Source organism: Symphalangus syndactylus, chromosome 22 (genome assembly GCF_028878055.3).
Source record: "Symphalangus syndactylus isolate Jambi chromosome 22, NHGRI_mSymSyn1-v2.1_pri, whole genome shotgun sequence".
In the NCBI taxonomy this organism is placed as follows: Eukaryota; Metazoa; Chordata; class Mammalia; order Primates; family Hylobatidae; genus Symphalangus; species Symphalangus syndactylus.
The window spans coordinates 24,685,714-24,699,191 of record NC_072444.2 but is presented as its reverse complement, the minus strand read 5'-3'; the positions used below and the strand labels follow the sequence as shown (position 1 = coordinate 24,699,191).

Below are 13,478 nucleotides of genomic sequence, written 5' to 3'. Positions count from 1 at the left end.
CTCCTGTGACACCCTCAGTGGGACCATTTTCATTCTTGGTGATTGTAGGATCTGTGATTGATGGAAGGCCCCGCCTCCTGGCTTCTCGCGCTCCTCTCCTCTGTGGTCCTGTCCTCCAGCCTGTCCCAGTCACTCAATCCTTGACCAAGGCTCCCCACACTTATTCCATAAAGAGCCAGGGAGCAAATTTATTTTAATTTTTTGAGACAAGGTCTCACTCTGTTACCCAAGCTGAAATGTGATCGTGGCTCACTGCAGCCCTGACCTCCAGTCTCAGCCTCTTGAGTAGCTGGGACTACAGGCATGGACCACTATGCCCAGCCAAATTTTAAATTTTTTTAATTTTTATTTTTTTTGGGGGGGGTTTCCCTGTGTTGCCCAGGCTGGTCTCGAACTCCTGGGCTCAAGTGATCCACCGGCCTTGGCCTCCTAAAGTGCTGGGATGACAGGCATGAGCCATTGCGCCTGATCAGAATAAATATTTTACACTTGGCAGGCCTTACAGTTTCTGCAACAACCACTCAACTGTGCTGTTGTAGTGTGAAAACAGCTGTGCACAGGACATAAAAGAATGGGCAGGAGGCGGATGTGGCCTTCGGGATGTACACAGGCCAACGCCTTAGACCCTGGCATTACTGACAACTGCACGCTAATCTCAATTTCAAGCATCCCACTTTCCCCCACCCCTACTTCCTCCTGTCTTGCTCCCTCACTGGCACCTGCACATGTTGGTTACGTTTTCTCCCTTGTGCACACCCACGACACTTTCTCCTGGTTTGTTATTCTCTCTCTGGTTGAACCCAGCTCTCTGTTTGTGCCACACCTGCACGTCTGCACCTGGATGGGGCAGGATGATGGCATTCCACCATGCTGGCTGGTCGCATTTTCATTTCATGATCATTAGACTTGGCCGGGCGTGGTGGCTTACACCTGTAATCCCAGCACTTTGGGAGGCTGAGGTGGGCAGATTGCTTGAGCTCAGGAATTCAAGACCAGCCTGGGCATATGGTGAAACCTCATCTCCACAAAAAAATACAGAAACTAGCTGGGTGTGGTGGCATGCACCTGGAATCCCAGCTACCCATGAGGTTGAAGTGGGAGGATTGCTTGAGCCCAGGAGGCAGAGGTTGCTGTGGGCTGAGATCTTGCCACTGCACTCCAGCCTGGGGGACGGAAAAAAAAAGAATAAATTCTATGGGGGTCCTTCTTGCCGCCCAGCAGTGACAACAGGTCCCCTCCCCGATATATTAGTTCCTGTTGCTGCTATACACAAACCACACAAACTCAGTGGCTTAAAACAATACAATTTCATTCTCCTACAGCTCTGGGAGTCAGAAGTATAAAAGCAAGGTGTCGCCAGGCCTGCTAGGCTCAAATGGGGAATTTGTTTTTGGAGGCTTTAGGGGAGAATCTGGTTCCTTGCCTTCAGCTTCCAGCGGCACCTGCATTCCTTGACTTATGGCCCCTTTGTCCATCTTCAGAGATAGCAACGGAGTCTCTTCAGAAGTCAGATCTCCCTTTGCCTCCCAATTATAGGGACACCTGTAATTACAATGGACCACCCAGAAAATCCAGGACACTCTCCTCGTCTTAGCATCTTGGCCAGGTTTCAGGAATTCAGACATCAGTGTCTTTGCAGAGGCAAAGACAACCCTTGGTTATGCAGCCTACCAGCTCCTCTTCACTCAGTCTCCCACTCTTTCTATTTATCTTTTAATTTTATTAATTTTTTTTTTTTTTGTGATGGAGTCTCGCTCTGTCGCCCAGGCTGGAGTGCAGTGGTGTAATCTCGGCTCACTGCAAGTTCCACCTCCCGGGTTCAAGTGATACTCCTGCCTCAGCCTCCCGAATAGCTGGGATTATAGGCGCATGCCACCATACCCAGCTAATTTTTGTATTTTTAGTAGAGAAGGGGTTTCACCATGTTGGCCAGGCTGGTCTTGAACTCCTGACAGGTGATGCACCCACCTCGGCCTTCCAAAGTGCTGGGATTACAGGTGTGAGCCACTTCGCCCAGCCTATTTTATCTTTTAAATAAAAGGATTAATTGAGGTTTTTGTTTGAGACTGAGTACCACTCTGTGACCCAGGCTGGAGGGCAGTAGCGCAATCACAGCTCAATGCAGCCTGAAACTCCTGGGCTCAAGTGATCCTCCCACCTTGGCTTCCCAAAGTGCTGGGATTATAGGGATGAGTCACCACGCCTTACCCCACTCTTCTAGATGGACTATTTCATGTGTTCTCCTTTATCCCCAAGCCTCTGTCCTCACCCCACCCTTACCTTCCGTTAGTTACCTTGCTGTCTATTTCACTGAGAAAATAAACACAAGAGAATGCTTCATGCTTGCCCCACCACATCTACCCTCTCACCCTGCGTCTGTGCCCACAACCCTGGCCTTTGCCGTGACTGGGTCTGAGGATGGCTCCTCCTCTGCACGGGATCTTAGCATCTGTCCTGGCACAAGGACATTGCTTCTGCGAGTCTCCTGTCTCTTTCCTTGAGCATCAATTTCTCTGGCTCCGGGATCTTTCCTGTTTGCATATAGACACACTGAGGTTCCTCCCATTTCTGAAACAACCTCACACCCATTAGGACAACTACTATCAAAACCCCAGAAATTAGTAAGTGTTGGTGAAAGTGTGGAGAGATGGAAACCTTGTGTGTCGCTGAGGAGAGTGCACAGTGGTCCAACTGCTATGGGATACAGCGTGACAGCGACTCAAAACATGGAACATAGAATTACCATCTGATCCAGCAACTCCACTTCTGGGTGCTACCCCAAAGAATTGAAAACAGAGTCTCAAACAGATATTTGTACAGCAGTGCTCCCTGTTAATAATAGCCAAAAGGTGGAAACAACCTAGGTGTCCAAAAGGTGGAATGGAAAAACAAAATGTGATCTACAGGCTGGGTGCGGTGGCTCACACCTTTAATCCCAGCACTTTGTGGGGCCGAGGCGGGTGGATCACCTGAGGTCAGGAGTTCGAGACCAGCCTGGCCAACATGGTGAAACCCCATTTCTACTAAAAATACAAAAATGAGCCTGGCGTGGTGACACATGCCTGTAGTCCCAGCTACTCAGGAGGCTGAGACAGGAGAATTGCTTGAACCCAGGAGGCGGAGGTTGCAGTGAGCTGAGGTCGTGCCACTGCACTCCAGCCTGGGTGACAGAGCGAGACTTCATCTCAAAAAAAAAAAAAAAAAAAAAGTGGCATATTCAACCTTAAAAAGGAAGGAAATTCTGACATGCGCTACAACATGGATGTTCCTTGAGGACAAGGATCCCTTGTCCCTTAAACTAAGTGAAATAAGCCAGTCACAAAAGGACAAATTCTGTATGTTTCCCGTACATGAGGTACCTGGAGTAGTAGAATTCACAGAGATGGAAAATAGATGTTGGTTGCCAGAAGCTGGGAGAAGAGAGAATGGGGAGTCAGTGTTTAATGGGTGCAGAGTTTCAGTTTTTTGAAATGAAGAGTTCTAGGCCAAGCATGATGGCTCATGCCTGTAATCCCAGAACTTTGGGAAGCCGAGGTGGGTGGATCGCTTGAGTTCAGGAGTTCAAGACCATCCTGGGCAACATAGGGAGACTCCGTCTCTGAAAATGAGCTGGACATGGTGGCATGCGCCTGTGGTCCCAGCTACTCAGGAGGCTGAGGCGGGAAGATCGCGTGAGCCCAGGAAGTTGAGGCTGCAGTGACCTGTGCTACTGCACTCCAGCCAGGGTAACAGAGCGAGACCCTGTCCAAAAAAAAAAAAAAAAAAAAAAGAGTTCTGCAGATGGATGGTGGTGATGGTTGCAAAATGATATGAAATTACTTAACGCCACTGAATTATACTTAATAATGTTTAAGATGAGAACTTTTAAACAAAAGCCAGAAAAGAGCAACAACTACAAAAAGATGATAAAATTTTGTGGGAGGCGGAGGTGGGTGATCACCTGGGGTCAGGAGTTCGAGACCAGCCTGGCCAACATGGCAAAACCCCATCTCTACTAAAAATACAAAAATTAGCCAGGTGTGGTGGCAGGCGCCTGTAATCCCAGCTACTCGGTAGGCTGAGGCAGGAGAATTGTTTGAACCTGGGAGGCAGAGGTTTCAGTGAGCCAAGATCGCACCATTGCACTCTAGCCTGGGAGAGAAGAGTGAAACTCCACCTCAAAAAAAAAAAAAAATTGTTATGTGTATTTAACCACAATTAACAACAGAAACCTTGCTCACAATTCTTCCTCCAGGCGCTGTCAGATTTCTCAGCTACTCTTACAGCAAAAACACCCGGAGAACAGCATATTCAGGTCTCCAATTTGTCTTCTCCCATTTTCTCATGTGCCCACCACTTGTGCCCCCTACTCTACTCAACCTGTCTTTTGACCAGGTCTCTATGAAACTCCATACGGCTAAATTCAATGATCAGCTTCAGCCCCCATCTCACTTCTCCTACAGGCAGGCGGTATTTGACCCGAGTGATCAATCTCCGCTCCTCGGAAGTCTTTCCTTGCCTGGCTGTCCGGAGCCCACACCCCTTGACTCTCTTGCCATCTCAGGGACCCCTTCTGCCTTCCTGCCTGGTTCCTCCTCATCTCATCAACGTCTGACTGATGAGGGGGCCCAGGGCTCAGTCCTTGCACCTCTTCTCCCTCTCCAACTCCCTCGTTAGGGATCCCATCCAGCTTTAAACACCTTAAATATATCCTGATACCTCCTGATGCTTGAAGGAACAAGTATGTATTGTGCTCTAGTTGCGGGGATGCAGTGGCTGCTAAAATGAAGCTTACGTAGTGGGTAGGAAGAAAAGAAACATAGTATCAGACAGGGATGAAGAAAATGAAGCTGGACACAGGGGACCAAGGGATGGAAGTGCCCTTTTGGATCAGGGAGGGGACCGGGAGAGGTAACCTGGGAGCAGAGGCCTGAGGGAGCCAGGGATCAGCCAAGCCTGCCCTTGGCCTGGGGCAGTGGCAGGAAATGAGGCTGAGGAGTGGCCAGGTCCAAAGGATGGCCACTGTCCTGCTAAGGCAGACAATGGGACAAAGGACTCCCTGAAGAGGTTTCACTGGTGGGGGGATATGGCCAGATTTGTCTTTTGGAATGATGTCACCAGGTGCTGGGGAGAGAGGAGGTTGGAAAGTGCAGTTGTGGGGACTGCTTACCAGGAGGCGGGGGGCTCCTTCTGAAGCTCCCTTGCCTTGGCTACATGGGGGGATGGCTGGAGAGAGATGGATTAGAAGCAGAGAGACCAGCAATGTGCTGGCTAGTCTCCATCCACCCCTCCCGTTCCCCCCTCTGCCCTGCTTTGTGCCCTGGGAGGCTGCCTCCTACACACACATTCCTGGACCCCTTTCCCTGAGGCTCCCAGCAGGGTTTGGCCATGGGAGAGCACTAGCAGTGATACAGAATGGCCAGGCTCCCGGCTAAACCCCACCCTGAAGCCTGGAACTGCGGCCGTAGGTGAAAACAGCTGACCCTATTTTTCTGCCCAAATGTTGCATTTTTGGCCTGCCATGCCCCTATCCTGTGCCCATAAAAAGACTTCAGCTGGCAGAGTGACACGAACGGCTGACTGGCGGAGATAACAAGCACCTGAGCAGAGAAGCAACTGAGCATCAGAGACCATGGATAGACGTGATTGACTTCAGATGGCGTGGCTTCAGGGAAAGATCACCTTCTTCCTGCATCATCCCCTTTTCAGCTCCCCTTCCACTGAGAGCCCCTTTCACTGCTCAATAAAGTCTTCTGCATTCATCATCTTTCAATCCATCCGTGTGACCTGATTCTTCCTGGACGCCAGATAAGAATCTGCGTGCTGAGAAGGCAGGGACTTGGATGCTGCTGTGGGGCCTGCACAGAGCCTGCTCCTACCAGAAAGGAGCGACTGGCCAGTTCCGGCATTCATTCCCTCCGGTCCTCGCACTCACTTGCTTACATGCTTCCTCCCATGAGGAGTGGCCAGCGGGGGGAGGCTGAGTGAAATGAGCTACTCCAGTTCCTGCCTATGAAGGGGGCCAAGGGAACGATCCCATCTCATCAGGAGACTGGAGGATGGGAGGAAAGTGAGGCCAGGTGTGTATTCCCTCCTGCCCTTCGCCTTCTGGTAGATTCTCCCTGACACCACCATTGTGGCCCCATAGCTTCCCGCTAGTGCCTCTCGTGGGTTCTTCTAATGCTTGCCTCTCCTTGGCAAAAGTGTCTTCCTTCAACTTGCCTGTGCCCTGTGTTTCCTGCACCGAGGCCATTGCAGCCCCGGCAGCTCTGGTATTCACTCATGGCGCCATTGCTGGGGATGTTCACGTTTACTGAACATCCACTTAGCAGAGGCTGGGGCTGCATTGAGCTTGAGTCCCCATCTATATATACAATGCGGATAGTAACAGCACCAACCTGGTTGGGATGTTAATGTATGAAACATGAGCTGAGCCGGCGTGTGGATCATAGAAACTGGAATAAACCCACTTCGAGGGTAGGGAATTGACTCGGTGCTGGGAGAGGGGGGCAGCTTTGGCTCCTTCTTCTCATAGGCATTGGACATCGGCTGGTGCTGAGCCCGAGGGACCAGATCCAGCACTGCTGTTTGCCAGAGCTCACCGCCTATCTGGAGACAGAGGAGGCACCAGATGATTCTGTTTGAGGGGGTCCATTTGGAGCAACCAAGGGCAGCCACCTGCCTGATATGGTAACCAGTCAGCATGGGCCAGGCTTGCAGCTCCTCTTGCCCATTTCTTTACTTTAATCAGGACAGAGCATGTGGTTTGGCTGAGCTAGGACCAGCCTGGGCAGAGAAGGAATGTCTTTTTGAGTTCTCTTTATTTGTTCTCATTCATTAATTATCATTATAGATGAACAAGCACAGAACCCAAAATTGTGGGTCCAGCCCGGCGTGGTGGCTCAAGCCTGTAATCCCAGCACTGTGGGAGACTGAGGTGGGAGAATTGCTTGAGCCCAGGAAGTTGAGTCTGCAGTGAACCGTGATCGAGTCACTGTACTCCAGCCTGGGTGGCAGAGTGAGACCCTGTCTTAAAAAAAAAAAAAAAAAAAAAAAATTTGTAGGTCCTTGAAGCCTACCTGCCCAGGTGTGAATCCTGGATGCGACACTTCCTGTTGCTGTGACCTCAGTCAAGTGAATGAATGTCTCTGATGTCTCTGTGCCTTACTTGCCTTATCTGTAAAATGGGATTAAAATAGTACCTCCCTCAGATTGTGGGATTACATGAGTTACTGTCTGAAATGCTTAGAACTGTGCCTGGCACATTGTCAGGGCTCCATACATGTTAATTGCTTTTTTTTTTTTTATGTATAGGTGCTGAGAATGCTGCAGATAACAGCACAGGCAAGGTCCCTGTCCACCTGGAGCTGACACGCTAGCAGGGACTACGTAAAGACAGACATGTAGGCTATGCCTGTAGTGGTAAGTGCTAAGAAAAATAAAGCAAAGTAAGGGGACAGATAGGGTTGCTGCCAGTTTGCAAGGTGGGTTGAGGAGGGCTTCTCTGAGGTCGTGGAGTTTAAGCAGACACCTTGGTGAGGGGAGGGCAGGACAGCCATGGGACTATGGGGGGTGGGATGGGATATGGGGTTGGGAGAGTGGCGTGAAGCCATGGAAAGGATGTTGGCTTTTTTTTTTTTTTTTTTTTTTTAGACAGAGTCTTGCTCTGTTGCCTAGGCTGGAGTGCAGTGGTGTGATCTTGGCTCACTGCAACCCAGGTTCAAGTGATTCTCCTGCCTCAGGCTCCCAAGCAGCTGGGATTACAGGTGTCTGCCATCATACCCGGCTAATTTTTGTATTTTTAGTGGAGACAGGGTTTCGCCATGTTGGCCAGGTTAGTCTTGAACTCCTGACTTCAGGTGATCCGCCTGCCTCAGCCTCCTAAAGTGCTGGGATTACAGGTGGGAGCCACCATGCCGGGGCCGTTAGGTTTTATCTTCAGTGTGATGGGAGGGGCCCGAGCTGGGGAGTGTGGGAAGTTCCATAGCATTGTCTAGTCTAATGCTGAGAAAGCAGACTGGGTATGGTGGCTCACACCTGTAATCCCAGCACTTTGGGAGGCCCAAGGTGGGAGGATGGCTTGAGGCCAGGAGCTTAATACCACCCTGGGCAATGTAGGGGGACCTCGTCTCTACCAAAAAATTAGCTAGATTGCTTGAGCTGTGATGGTGCCACTGCACTCCAGCCTGGGTGACAGAGTGAGACCCTGTCCCCCCAAAACCCCAAAATACCATAGCTGGGAAAGCAAGGTTGCACCATTTCAACGCGGTAACTGTCCTGTGAGATAGGCAAGGTACTCATTATCCCTGCTTTGCAGAGGAGGACATAGGGCTGGCTGGGCTGGGTTTGACACTTATCTTAGGATTGTGTTGGACAGGCTGTTTACTGTAGGAAGTTCCTGATAAGCAGCTCCTTAGAATTTCACAAGAAAGTCAAGGAAGCCTGGATTTAAAGGGGTAGATGTCTTTCTGGGGAAACTAACTAGCAGCACCCTGAAAGCTGGGAGGTTGGGCTGAGCAGCTGCTTTGGGTAAATCTAAAGCCTGGGAATCCTAAGTGACCATGCCTTGGTTCCACCACTATTTTGCCATGTGAAATTTGAGCAGCCTCTGTCCCTCTCTGGAGCTCAGAATCGCCATCTGTAAGATGAGGGGGCTGGCCTCTGAGCTGTGGTCTAGTCTTTGCCTTTTCTCTCTCTCTCTGTTTTTTTTTTTTTGTTTGTTTTGTTTTTTTTTGAGAAGGAGTCTCACTCTGTCACCCATGCTGGAGTGCAGTGGTACAATCTCAGCTCACTGCAACCTCCACCTCCCGGGTTCAAGTGATTCTCCTGCCTCAGCCTCCTGAGTAGCTGGGACTACAGGCGCCAGCCACCATGCCTGGCTAATTTTTTGTATTTTTAGTAGAGACGGGGTTTCAACATGTTGGCCAGGATGGTCTCCATCTCCTGATATCGTGATCCATCCACCTCAGTCTCCCAAAGTGCTGGGATTACAGGCGTGAGCCACCGCGCCCGGCCACCTTTTCTCTTTTTTTCCCCACGGGGTGATGGTACCATCTCTCCCTGGGCTGCTTGCAGTTTCACAAGAGATTCTGGACCTATGCTTCCAAATAGAGTAGGTACCAGGAACAGGTGCTTCTGAGTACTTGAAACATGACTAGTTCAGGCTGAGATGTGTAACATACATCTCAATACAAAATACCAAATATAGAAGACTTACTATGAAAAACTATATACAATATATTGTTAGTAATTTTACATTGATTTACATGTTGAAATGGTCTTATTTTGGATATACTAGGTTAAATACAATATTAACTTCATTTTACCTGTTTCTTTTCACTCTGTGATTTGGCTACTAGAAAATTTTAAATTTATGCATATGGCTTGCATTCTATTTCTACTGGACAGCACTGCCTTACAAAGTTAAAAGCCTTCAAGATCTAATTAAATTAATTCATAATTAAAATTTCGACTCCCTCACCTCTGTGATCCCCCTACCCCACACAGGGCTCTTATGGTACTTATCACCTTCCCAACTACTATATAATTTACATATCTGTTATATTTATTTCTTATTGTCTACACCTCCTGCTAGAATAGAAACTCAAAGATGGCAGAGCTTTATTTTACTCAGTCATAGGATTAGAACAGTCCCAGGCAGCCAGGCTCGGTGGCCAGTGGCTCACTCCTATAATTCCAGCACTTTGGGAGGCTGAGACGGGTGGATTGTTGGAGCCCAGGAGTTCAAGACCAGCCTACAGAACATAGTGAGAGCCCCCCACCCATGTCTACAAAAAATCAAAAAATTAGCCAGAGCCGGGCGCGGTGGCTCACGCCTATAATACCAGCATTTTGGGAGTCTGAGGTGGGCGGATCACTTGAACCCAGGAGTTCACAACCAGCCTGGCCAACATGGCAAAACCCCGTCTCTACTAAAAATACAAAAATTAGCCAGGCATGGTGGTGCATGCCTGTAGTCCCAGCTACTTGGTAGGCTGAGGCAGGAGAATCACTTGAACCTGGAGGCAGAGGTTGCAGTGAGCCAAGATTGTGCCACTGCACTCCAGCCTGGGTGACAGAGTGAGTCTCAAAAAAAAAAAAAAAAAAATTAGTTGAGTATGCACACCTGCAGTCTTAGCTACTTGGGAGGCTGAGGTGTGAGGATCACTTGAGCTCAGAAGATCGAGGCTGCAGTGAGCCATGATTGTGCCACTGCACTCCAGTCTGGGCAACGGAGTGAGAACCGGTCCAGCCCTCTCACTGCAAAAGAACAGTGCCAGGCACGTAGTAGGTGCTCAGTTGACAGTGAATGATTGGATGAATGTAGGAAAAGAAGCATTCAGTTTTTGTTTTGTTTTGTTTTGTTTTTTGGGGTGGACAGGAAGTAGGATATTTATTGGTGGGCATAATTTATTGGGGGCAGCACAGTAAAAGCCCTCATGAGTACAAGGCTTGCCACTTCTCCAGGGGGCCATGACTGGGGATGGATTTGACCCCACAGCCATCTGGGATGAGCTGTTTCTCAGCCACCACATCTTCAAATTTATCCACATTGAACTTGGTAAAGCCCCACTTCTTTGAGATGTGGATCGTCTGGTGGCCAGGGAACTTGAACGTGGCCCTACGTAGGGCCCCAATCACATGCTCCTTGTTCTGCAGCTTGGTGTGGATGAACATGATGACTTGGCCAATGTGAACCCTGGCCACGGTGCCCTGGGGCTTTCCAAAGGCACCTTGCATGCCTGTCTGAAGCCTACACTGGGGACAATGCCAAGGTCAAAGATATTGGAAAGGGCCGTCTCCATAGTCCTTTAGAGCAAAAATCAGGCTGTCTACACAACAAAGGAAGCTGTTTGCAGCCATTACACATGGGGCCCTCAGCAGTTTCCAGAGTGGCCAAATCTTTAATTTTTCTAGAGATGTCCTAAATACAGATTTTCATGTGTAATCTCCAGATTTTTCTATGTTTTCAGTAATTCAAATGACCTTAAAGCATTGTGTGTGCCAACAGAAACATTTCTGCAGGAGTTTTGGCTACCTGTCTGCATCCCCTGTGGTCCAGATGATTCCATAAACTGATATAGGAGGACAGGTGGGGAGGAACCTGATGTGGGGAGAATGTGGAGCTGGGCTCTGCAAATCTGCCTGTCCCAGAAAACTTACCCCTTCTGGGCCAACATGCATCTAAGTGGGTGGTAATTAAGGAATGACCCCCATCTCCTGCAGCCCTTCCTCTGGTATGTCTACAACTAAAAAAAGGCAAGGTGCTTTTTTTTTTTTTAAAAAAAAAAAAAAAAAAGAGGGTCTGTATTAGTCCATTTTCATACTGCTATGAAGAAATACCCGAGACTGGGTAATTTATAAGGAAAAAGAGGTTTAATGGACTCACAGTTCCACATGGCCGGGGAGGCCTCACAGTCTTGGCAAAAGGCGAAGGAGGAGCAAAGGCATATCTTACATGGTAGCAGGCTAGAGAGTGTATGCAGGGGAACTGCGCTTTATAAAACCACCAGATCTCATGAGACTTATTCACTATCATGAGAACAGTATGGGAAAAAACCCACCTCCATGACTTAATTGCCTCCCACTAGGTCCCTTCCACAACATGTGGGGATTATGGGAGCTATAATTCAAGATGAGATTTGGGTGGGGCCACAGCCAAACCATATCATTTTGTCCTTGGCCCCTCCAAAATCTCATGTCCTCACATTTCAAAACCAATCATGCCTTTTCAACAGTCCTCCAAAGTCTTAACTCCTTTTGGCATTAACTCAAAAGTTTACAGTCCAAAGTCTCATCTGAGACTAAGGCAAGTCACTTCTGCCTATGACTTTGTAAAATCAAAAGCAAGTTAGTTACGTCTTAGACACAATGGGGCATTGGGTAAATACACTTGTTCCAAATGGGAGAAATTGGCCAAAACAAATGGGCAGTAGGCCCCATGCAAGTCTGAAATCCAGCGGGGCAAATCTTAAAGCTCCAAAATGATCTCCTTTGATTCCATGTCTCACATCCAGGTCAAGAGGTGGGTTCCCATGGTCTTCGGCAGCTTTCCATCCTGTGTCTTTGCAGGGTACAGTCCCCCTCCTGGCCACTTTCATTGGCTGGCATTGAGTGTCTGCAGCTTTTCTAGGTGCACAGTGCAAGCTGTCTTACCATTCTAGGGTCTGGAGGATGGTGGCCCTCTTCTCACAGCTCCACTAGCCAGTGCCCCACTGGGGACTCTGTGTGGGGGCTCCCATCCCACATTTCCTTTCTGTACTGCCCTAGCAGAAATTCTCTGTGAGGGCTCCACCTTGCAGCACACCTCTACCTAGTGTTTCCATATATCCTCTGAAATCTAGGCAGAGAGGTTCCCAAACCTCAATTCCTGAATTCTGTGTACCTGCAGACCTAACACCATGTGTAAGCTGCCACGGCTTAGGGCTTGCACCCTCTGAAGTAGTGGCCTGAGGTGTATGTTGGCCCCTTTTAGCCATGGCTGGGACACAGGGACCAAGTCCCAAGACTGCACAAAGCAGCAAGGCCCTGGGCCTGGCCCACAAAACCATTTTTTCCTCCTAGGCCTCCAGGTCTGTGATGGGAGGGACTGCCATGAAGACCTCTGACATGCCCTCTAGACATTTTCCCCATTGTCATGGTGATTAATGCTTGGCTCCTTATTACTTCTGCAAATTTCTGCAGCTGGGTTTAATTTCTCCCCATAAAATGTTTTTTTTTTTCTATCACATTGTCAGTCTGCAAATTTTCCAAACTTTTATGCTTTTTTTTTTTTTTTTTGAGACAGAGTCTTGGTCTGTTGCCCAGGCTGGAGTGCAGTGGCGTGATCTTGGCTCACTGCAAGCTCCGCCTCCCGGGTTCATGCCATTCTCCTGCCTCAGCCTCCCAAGTAGCTGGGACTATAGGCACCTGCCACCACGCCTGGCTAATTTTTTTTGTATTTTTAGTAGAGATGGGGTTTCACCGTGTTAGCCAGGATGGTCTTGATCTCCTGACCTTTGTGATCCACCCGCCTCAGCCTCCCAAAGTGCTGGGATTACAGGCGTGAGCCACCGCACCCGGCCAACTGAATGCTTTTAAGAGTGCTCAAGTCATCTCTTGAATGCTTTGCTACTTAGACATTTCTTCCCTCAGATATCCTAAATCATCTCTCATGTTCAAAGTTCCACAGATTTCTAGGCCAGGGGTGAAATGCTGTGAGTGTCTTTGCTACAGCATAGCAAGAATCACCTTTGCTTCAATTTCCAATAAATTCTTTGTCTCCATCTGAGACCATCTCAGCCTGGACTTCATTGTCCATATCACTATAAGCATTTTGGTCAAAACCATTCAACAAGTCTCTAGGAAGCTCTGAACTTTCCCACATCTTCCTGTCTTCTTCTGAGCCCTCCAAACTGTTCCAAGCTCTGCCTGTTACCCAGTTCCAAAGTCTCTTCCACATTTTCTGGTATCTTGATAGCAGTACCCCACTCTACTGGTGCCAATTTACTGTATTAGTC

The 13,478-nt window shown here is 48.8% G+C and overlaps 1 pseudogene; it reads right to left on the bottom strand.

Annotated features, from left to right (window-relative positions):
* Positions 1 to 10,772: 10,772 nt before the first annotated feature.
* Positions 10,773 to 10,896, bottom strand: LOC129472760 (uncharacterized; annotated as a pseudogene).
* Positions 10,897 to 13,478: the final 2,582 nt, after the last annotated feature.